The sequence below is a fragment of the Poecilia reticulata genome, linkage group LG15, assembly GCF_000633615.1.
Source record: "Poecilia reticulata strain Guanapo linkage group LG15, Guppy_female_1.0+MT, whole genome shotgun sequence".
Taxonomy (NCBI): domain Eukaryota; kingdom Metazoa; phylum Chordata; class Actinopteri; order Cyprinodontiformes; family Poeciliidae; genus Poecilia; species Poecilia reticulata.
In genome coordinates, this window is record NC_024345.1 from 22182106 (window position 1) to 22192193 (window position 10088).

General features: G+C 36.6%; 1 long non-coding RNA gene across 9 annotated transcripts in view; it reads right to left on the reverse strand.

Moving 5' to 3' along the window:
* LOC103477130 (uncharacterized) overlaps positions 1-1653 on the reverse strand; it is a 111328-nt gene extending 109675 nt beyond the window's left edge. For 8 of the 9 annotated variants that reach the window (XR_535590.2, XR_535589.2, XR_535591.2 and 5 more), the window contains exons 1-3: positions 1498-1653; positions 727-941; positions 172-291 (exon numbers count right to left, since the gene is read on the reverse strand). This is a non-coding gene — a long non-coding RNA (uncharacterized LOC103477130). Of the gene's footprint in view, positions 1-171; positions 292-726; positions 942-1026; positions 1122-1497 lie in introns of those variants that run through there. The other variant, XR_001777319.1, reaches the window with a different exon arrangement.
* Between the last annotated feature and the right edge of the window lie 8435 nt (positions 1654-10088).

The following is a 10088-nucleotide window of genomic DNA, read 5'->3' on the forward strand; positions in this document are numbered from 1 at the left end:
TATATATATGCTTATAGATCTAACAGGAACATATTCAAGGAAGCATTATAGGTCACCTCTAACTGTGGCATTTTAAGGTATATATGATTTAATCTTTGGTTTAAATCACACCGGAATGAAGACAAAATCAGCACATCCCAGAACCATAAAACACAACTCAGATTTCTTTACCGTGAAATAAGCTGCAGCCATCCTCTCTGACGTCTGGATTTATGGCCTGGTAATTCCCCTCTGGAGTAATTTGGCTGGTACATCTGCAGCTTAGCAGCATTCCTGCAGAGCTCTCCTGTGCTGTGAAGTCAGGAGATGACTGATTGATTGATTGTATTACTCCTGTTTTAGCATGGCTTTAGCAAGCTATAGCAGTGACGTTTTAATATGGCCCGTTTGCTGAGCCGTCTGCGTGCCTCTAGGTTTCTCCTGCTGGGAACAGGAGAAAATCACGGCTGGAAAGTAAACCTTTCAAATATAACATTCAGACAACTATATATGTAGACATATGTGTGTGTGTGTGTGTGTGTGTGTGTGTGTGTGCTAGTACATCTAAAAATATTAGAATATTGCATTGATATGCAATATTTCTTCCCAGTCATCTTTTGCCTTTTTTTATGATTATGGCTTTCAAGTAAACCCAAAATTCAATGACTCAGAAATTTAGACCAGCCAAAACTGATGTTTTAAGCACAAATGCCTGTCATCTGAAAATGATGTACTTTTCCATGTTACCTGGTTGGGCTCCTCTTGCATGTGGTTCTGCGTAGATGCAATGGAAATCCAGGGTGCTTTGATAGCGGCCTTCAGGTCATCTGCCTTCTTGGGTCTGGATCTCTCATCTTCATCTTGACCACAGCTCATAGATTTTATATGGGGTTAAAGGTCAGGGGAGTTCGTTGACCGATCAAGAACAGGAGCGCCATGGCCATTGAACCAGCTTTTGGCACCTGGAAAATAAAACCAGCATCTCCGTAAAGTTTGTCAGTAGTTGGAAGCAAAACGTTTACTGTGGACTTCAGAAAATCCAGCGACCAGAACAAGCAGAAAACATGTAGCCCAACCATCACTGACTTTACACACGTCCTCCAGCAACGAGGCCTAAATATTTAGCATGCTAACTATTTAATTTGCATACCTGGTAACTAAATATTTATTTTCCAAGATAAATATTGAACTTTTAAAATAAACAATTTCCAAATTAAATATTTATTTTCCAAACAAAATATTAAGCTCGAACCAAATATAGCTTGCCAACATAACATTTAGGTTCCTAGCTAAATATTTAGCTAATGTGAAAATTAGCGGAAGTGGACTATCACAATAAAAGCAAGGCATTGCTCATCTCTACTGATAAACTCCTGCTGTTGGCGGGAATGGATCGCCTCAGTCGAGACTCAATTAAAGTTATCTTTTTTTATTTATTCTTTTCGTCTCGTCTTGTCTAACGGGTTAGCCAAAAACACATTATGTGCCGTTTTAACGGCTAAACAGACGGTTACTCACGGGTCGACAGCAACCACTTCTGCTCAACATCCAAACCAGAACACTTCCGGTTCACGTTTGATTCATTTTTAAGTTACTGTAAGCGTGAAAATTGGAGTTATGAGAATGTAAAATGTTTTATTTTGAAAGGCTCCCCGGATTCGGGAGAGGAGCGAAAGTTCGGGAACAGCTGATTGAGTAGCGGAAAATAAATTAAATGTTCGACACTGAGAAAGAGCTCAATTATTTCTGTGGATTATTCTACAAAGGAGAATCACAGTAGCTGGACACCCACGAGTCTTAAACTGGTGGCGTCCGTTTTTTATTATTTTTATTTTTTTATGTATCATCGTTAAAGACTTCATTTCGTATATGATAAAAATAAATAAATAAGGGCGATGAAACCTTTTTTGTGACGGATTCACGATGGTCCCACATCGGAACAGTTTAGTTTTGTTGCATACTAGCAATGCCGTCTGCAGGTTCTAGCTATTACGGTTAATAGATGATGTCCTGTCCCGAAATATTTGGTTGAAACACCAAATTAATTTCCCTATGGCGAAATTAATCAAGTCTATTTATTCAGTAGCATTGCGCGTAGGTATCTCAAGCTACGTTTTCGGTGGAATACTTTAAATATGCTCTAAGAAAATCTCGTAAATATGCGCATTTTCTGCTCACCTGTGAATACTGAGTCTCAAATAGGCAGGAATCTACTATCCTGGCTAAAACATGGCAGTTTTAGTCAATCTTATTTTGTCGGTATTACAGACACATTAACTATTTTTGAAATCTTTTTCCATCTGGACTGAGATCCAGATTGTTTTCTGGCCACGCCACTGAGCTGATCTGCCTGTCTTGAAGAAAACCTTTAACATTCTTAGTGGACAAATGTGTTACAACCCATAAAAAAACTGATTTCATTGTCACCAAATAGGAATAATAACTTGTGGATCTGTGATCTCCTCATTGAGTTATTTTAAATGGCACCAAAAACAAACCAGCAGCATCTTCTCCTTGGCCATGCAGGCTAAGGATTCGTCACTAAATCCCAGTTTTCGTTCCATCATCATGACTGTGCCGCTTTAGCTTTCTGGAACTTTGTTTTCCTCTGCTTAGCGGTCGACTCCTGCTTCTGTCCATCTGTCTTCCATTTCTTTTGTTGTGTAATTTCTATTTTCACAACAGATTGGTTTGATGTTTTCCTTCATCTATCCTGCGTGTTCCCGTTTGGTTTGGACATGTTGATCATTTGAGACCCAGCTGACTGGGAAAATCCGGGAACTTTTTACCACTGTGCTGATTTACACTTCTGGGGGAGTTTGTTTCAACTGACATTACCGTTATTTCTCTTTAAGGTCTCGTCAGACTCATTTACATGATCAGACGTGCTTGTTTTGGTTTAAAACAGCAAATTAAACAGTGAATTCATATTTCTCCCTTTATTTGGAAGTGGCAGGAGGACATCTGCTGATGCTTATGGTGCATATGGTTCACATCTTCATCCCTGGTCTTAGTTTATCAGCTGTGATCCAGTGTTTGTGTGAACGGATCTCTCTTAAAGATGAATTTGGGATCTCGAATAATCTAACCTGCATTAATAAAAGACAAATTAGTAGCAAGAATGAAACTGAATAAGTAAAACCAACGGAAATCCATCCAGGATTTCTCTACAGGATTACAGTATTTAAGGAAATAAAAAAAAACTGAAACTAAAGAAGAACTCGACAAATAAAACAAGGCATTTCAATAAATCAGAATACTATTGAATGTTTCAACAAATTTCACATTAAAAAAACACATAACGTAGAGCAATTAAACACTAAATTATTCTTCCAAACCTTAATTTCTTAATTATGATTTTTCTGCTTACGGCCATTTAAGATTAGAATATTCCATCAAAACAATAAAAAAAAACCACATTTTTAATGCAAAAATGTTTAATATCTGCTTACAGGTTGTTGTTTTACAGTTTCTTCTCTCTGAAGTTAATATCTATAAAAATGTTTGAAAACAAAATAAAACATCTGATCTTAAGGAGGAAATTAAAAAAAAATTTTTTATTAACATTTAAAAATTTTATGTTTCCGAGTTTCAAAAGTTTAAAATTAGCTATAAACAACTCAAACATTTAGATTAATTTCAGTGATATTCTAAAAACATGTAAATTTCCGTTTCAAAAATTTGCTTGAAAAAAATGAAGTTAAGAAAATCAACTAAAAATTTAGAGATCAATGTCAGAATTTTCCTAGAAGAAAAACTTGTTAATTTCTGAGTTTCAAAGTGAAAAAAATTGCTTAAAAATACAAAAATGTTGATTTTCAGAGCTTAGAAATTCAAAAACTTTTTGACAGAAATGTTTTTGTATCTATAATGGCCTGAATACATAAAAGCATCACTTTATTTACTGAGTAGGCAGTTAAAAATAGTTAAGCATCTTAGTGCAACAAATTTTAAAAGTTAGAATAACATAAAATGTTTAATTTACATGTTTAAAAATGTAAGAAAGAAAATAAAAAGTTAGCTTTAGCTCCAATACGTCTGTCTGTATCCTTTTTGTTCATCTGTTGGCAGATTCTCCTTTTACTGGCTGTCGTGTGTCTTTTTGTTCACCAGGCGTGTGGCACCTATCAAAGTCAGACAACAGCATCAATAAAAGACAGCATTGGCGTGTTTGACACCTGATTTACCTCCAGAGATGAGCCAACAAAGCCTCCGATGAGGGCGGGTCCGGCCCTCCTGGGAGTCTGAAGGGTTAACCTTGACATCTGGCCCTCGCTCATCCAGCAGGTCTGCCTTCCTCCCTGCAAACACCTCCTCCATCTGCCGAGTTTCTCCATGATGCTGCAGACGCGTGCGGTGTGACACCGATCCCCGTCCCGACGCCCATCCATATTTAAAGGGCCACGCCGCCGACCTGTAGGCGGCCCTTTCTGGCACGCGTCGCCTCTCTTGTACCCTCACAATTTTACACGCCGTGTTTGTTTGATATTTCCTCAGATTACTGGAAGGTGATACATAATGCACAATGAGCTAATGGGCATCAGCTCAGCAGGCCCTCAGGCGCCACGTGCCGCCGACGTAAAGGAGACGGGCGCTGTGAAATCCAATCGGTCGGAGTGTGAGGACGACTCCCAAGTTCAACAGGTGACACCTAAATAAAGCCCTAATTACAAGCAGTCTATCAGGGAGACACTGGAGGTCAAACTCGTTTTCATTTCAAGTTTCTAAATGTCCTTAAAGGGCCCGCTGTATCAGAATCTAATGACAAAATCCATTAAACTGTTAAAATATTAATCAACAGCATTCGATTAGTTCATTTACCAAGTACTTTTGTTCTAGTTTCTACCACAAATATCTTACTACACTTGAAATAAGACAAAACCAACTGAGAAGCAACTTTTCAACGTGATATGATCTTATTTTAAGTCAATAGTTCCTTAACACAATGATGAAAAAGTGATCATTCCGGGCCCTGAGCCGTTGCCTAGCAATGCCAGCCAAGCCCAGCCCGTCACCTAGCAACCCAGTTCTAATTCCACTGGCAGATTATTTCACTCAAAACATTGAAAGAATCAAACTTATACTTTTAGAATGCGAGAAGAGTTAATCTAAAGTTGATTGATCTTATTGATCAACTAACGATTAATCAGTAAACGTCCATATTCTTAAAAACTTGAGTTTTCTCTTGTATCACGAGGAAAAATCGCCTTTTCACAACAAAGGGCAAAATTTTTCACATTATGCAAAATAAAATAAAAAAAAACATAATTCTACTTATTTTGTCAGCTGTATTAAATACTAACTGAATAAACAAGAAATTGTGGTTTACTCATATTATTAAACATCAATAATCTTTGGTATAGAAATCGACGTTGGTCCATCCTGCAGCTCGGCTGAATGAAACACTATTTAGTTGATAACTTAAGGAGTTTGTTGTGTTTTTACACTTATAAACAAAACCTCATAAGGTGTATTTTTCATCTCCAACCGGACTCCGTCTGGACCGTTTCTCTTTCCCGCCGCCATCTTTGTTTCTATATTAATGGAAATTCCGCTTCAGGATGACCAGCGGCGCACTCTGCTGGACGGCAGCCAAAGTACAACATCGAAGGTCTCAGTGGTGGTTACTAGATAATAGATTGGAACTAATTTTAATCAACAATTAATTGTAAGCCAATTAATTGGTTGCATTCCTAGTTAAACTCAGACACCACCAATAATTTTGAAAGAAAAACGTTAAGTTGTAACCTTTTCATTTTCCAAGAATTATATATATATCTTGTATATATGGGAAACGCCAACATTTTCTTTCCAGTGACTTTATTGAAAAGAACATTTACAATCTTGTGAAACGCAGGCGGTGACAAGGTCTAAAGCACGTGAAGAAACAGTGAATATTAAGAAATACATCACCAGATTCTCAAGAATGCTTTTGATGGCACTTTACATACAGATAACCTGAAACAGCCTGACACGGTTGTCAATACAGAGTTTTCCAGCAGCTCCGTGTGTTTCTACAAAGAGGAATACATTCTTGTCCTCAAACGTTCACAGATGAAACTCTTGCATACTGGTTACAAAGTGAAAGTTTTTCTTAAAAATAAATAAAAAAAGAGGTAAATTTACCTCCAAACTCGTCAACCGGCTTTCAGAGTTTCACCAACTACACCTGGGTTGGATGACATTTGATAAAAATGAACCCAGTTTGGGGGAAATAAAGGCTTAACGCCCAAGAAAATCCACAAAATCTGGCAGATGTGAAATACAAAAACATGTGACAGACATGCAGGAATGACATTCAGCTCCATATTTTACTAGTGTACCATTAAAAAACTGATGTTAGCCCCTAACCTGGCATACTGAACTTAATCATGGGAAACGGGCAGTTCTGTCCTCAATATCAACATTTCCCACAATAAACACCACAAAGTATTGCGATTAACTTTCATCTTTTATGACAGAAGGTGGTTTTAAGCAGAAACATCCAAACATTTTCAGTGCTTAGTGTATTTGAAAACTACAGCGCCCTTCATATTTATTGGCACTCGTCAAAAATGTGTGTAAAAAGACTCAAAAAGCTATTTACACCCAGAGAAGCAGGAAGTCAGATTACGTCAACCTCAAAAAGCAAAGTATAAATTAAAAAAATGCTTCCGTTCCATTTATTTCATAGGAATTGTTAGGAATGCTGGAAATTTTATCATTTTGCCAAGAATAACTGTACTTAGATTAAAAGTTTGATTTTTTTTTATCTGTGAGATTATGCAACAGCTAAGCCTGTTGCAATAAGCAATTAATTTCATGATAAATTAAAACGAGCTTGATAATTTACATTCTGCTGATTAATTTTGAAGGGAAATTTTGTTTACAAGGAAAACAAAATCCATTTTATTTGTGGTTTTGGTTGTGTGTGGTGTTTATTTCTGTTTTATTTATCGTTTTATTGTGTGTTACTCTGGATATTTACAATATCTTCCAGCTCCAGTGTTAACTGTTCTTTAGGAAATTAAAGTTTATTGATCTTTGGGAGGGCGAACTTGCATTATACTGTACTAAAATTGTCTTCTGAATAACTTCTGGGGAAATTTATCGTCCAGCTAGAGTTGTTGATTTATTTTAAGGCTTTTTACACGTCTCTACTAGTGGTGCTAATAAACCACAAAACATTTAATGAATAAAATAAATCACCAATCATGATGCAGCTCAGTCTCCCTGCAGAGTGGATCCTCTACATCCGCTGTGCAAAATGAACGACATTTAGATTTGTGTTTCAGTTTGACGTCTACAAAAGCAGCCAATTATGCGGAAGCATAAAGCAAATGCAATAATCAAGCTAAAAGAAAACAAAGAAATGACAGGCAAAATTAATTAATTTGAACTAGTCACCCCGCCGCCCCCCTCCGTCAGCATTCATTTGAACTAAATAACCTCGGGGTCCACATTTATTCTACATTAAAACGTCGTCAGACCTTTTCTTTTACGTTCTGTCATTAAAGCAAAGCAATCAGGCTTTGGGGGGAGATTGTGCGGGTAAACAACCTGTTCCACAATCACCACGACGTTTAGTCTGACAAAAATTCATACAGGCATTCATTTCGCTGATAAGCCAGTTTCATCCCCCATATTTTGAAATGTGGTCCTCAAGTAGACAGAAAAATCCCCAGTAAGGACCAAAAGCCACAAATCATCTACACAATATGTACAATGGAAGTACCAAGAGTTCAGAAAGGCCCGAGAACACACACAAAAAAACAAGAGAACTAAATAAAATTACAGTTTTAACTAGAGCGTGCAGGCAGATTAGCATCACATCATACTCACACACCAACTCCGACATTTTTTGGCATCAGAAGAAAACAAATCAGTTCCAGCAGAAGCTCACTCATTAACAGTCCTGAAAGAAGGGCGTGACGTTAGCGAGAGAACAGGATGAACCCACTACTTTAAAGGCCAGCGGGTCAACGGCCTTCATAGTGTTTCCACTTTACAAAAGAAGAGCAGAATACATTCAGTACAGGGAGATTTTGGCCTCGAGTCGGAAAAAAACGATCGCAGAGCAGCAAAACGGCGATTTCACAGCAGCAGAAAGTAATATGTGAATGGAAACCAGTAAAATGTTTGAACCGGAGGACAATCTGCCCAGTGAGGAGGCTTCACACTGCAGAAATCTTACCAAGTATTTTTGGTAATGCAAATATTGTAGTACACTTGAAATAAAGACGGCCAACAAGTAACTTTTCAATGTAGCATCTTATTTTAAGTGAATAATTCCTAATATTGTTTAAGGCAAATTATTTCGCAATCAACTGGCCATGAGCCGTTACCTGGCAACGCCAGCCGAGCCCAGTCCGTTGCCTAGCAACAACAGTTCTAGATCCACTGGCAGATCATTTTTAAATGCTATAACTGAAATAATCTGCCAGTTTAATCAGTACTTTCAATCAATATTCAGAAATTATTGACTTGAAACAAACTCCTACTTTTTGCTGAAACGTTTCTTGTTAGTTTGTTTTCTTGTATTTCATGTGTACTGAAATATTTACACTATAAGCTAAATCAAAAATACTAGGTAAAGTTTTGCGTTTTTTGCTGTGCCGACAGTGTAAAGGTCCAACATTTCAACCAGTTCACTTTAAACCAACAAGAAACAGATGAAAGTACAAGAATAACAAACCAAAACTCAAAGTATTCACACCCCTTCAGCTGTGCATCTAATCCAGGAGTCGGCAGCTTTTCTAGAAAAATAAAACTAACAAAAGACGATTTACTAAATATGTACCTACAAACCAAATTAGCATAACATTTATATATATTTTCAAATTTTAGGTCAGAATCCTCTATTATGAAATAAAAAACACATTGTAAAATTAGGTGAATCTTTTCTATAAATATTGAAAATAAAGAAAGACAGTTTAAGTCAGTTACTCTTACAAGCTTCTTTTAGGTATTAAAAGTACATTTTGCTTAACAACTTATATAAAAAATGTTTTAAATTTAACGTGTTGATGATAAAGGAGAAAAGAATGTTGTTCCCTTAGGTCAGAAAAGATCTTAACTTCAATAAAATAAAAGAAACAGTTTCACAACGTTTGGGTCCAATGGGTTCTGCTTTTAGTCTTTTCCATCCAGCAAAAACAATTATTTTCTCTAGTAACTCTGACTTTATTTGAGTGGAATTGGTCCGATCAGTTTTAGAGTAAAAGGTTGTTGAATGTTTAAAATGACAAAAAAAAAAAAACATGGCTAGTAAAAAAAAAAAAAGAGAGATGTACAAAACATTTCTATTAAAGATGTAAATCTGTCAGAGACCCTCGTCTTAAAAAGAAAATTATAAAATGTCCGCATCATCAGCTTCACTCGCTAAACAAATATTTAACACTTCTCGATTAGAAACAGAGTTAAAAAGAGTTGCTTTAAATAACATAAACCATGTTATTTAGAATCACAGAGGTAAGAAAAAACTGCCAAAACGTCAAAACAGGAATGAACAGTTTTATATCTGAACTAAATGACGATTAAAAGTGTTTCTACCTTTAAGAATTATGAACAAATGAGAAGTTAGGACTCGGAAAGAGTAAAAGTCTGAGGAATGTTAAGAGAACAAGCAGATTAAGACGGAGGCACAGTAAAGGCAGAGTTAACCCATTAGGACCAGATCCACCTGCAACGCTGGCAGCCAGAGTCCCGAATAATTCACTCTGATTTTGGACGTTTGCTCTGAGTTTTAATGTTTAAACCAGAAGAAACAAACAAGTGTTAACATTTAATTTGCATGTCAGTTAGATAAATATAAAGCTTTTGGCTCCCATACTTCATGGTTATGAGTCCATGTATCTCCAGCGTCAATCAATCGATAACATATCAAACTGATAGGCACATGTTATGTAAACGAATTAAAATTCAATTAAATGGGATCTTTTTTAGTTGTTTAACAGAGTTCTGTTAGCTCACAGGCTTTATGATCAGCGGAGAATCTCACACAAGTTTAGGTAACATTTTATTTGAAGGGGTGTGCATAAGACTGACATGACACCGTCATAAACATGACATAACATCCGTCATGAACATGAACGAGTCTTTATGAATGTTTATGACTGTTGTCATGAACA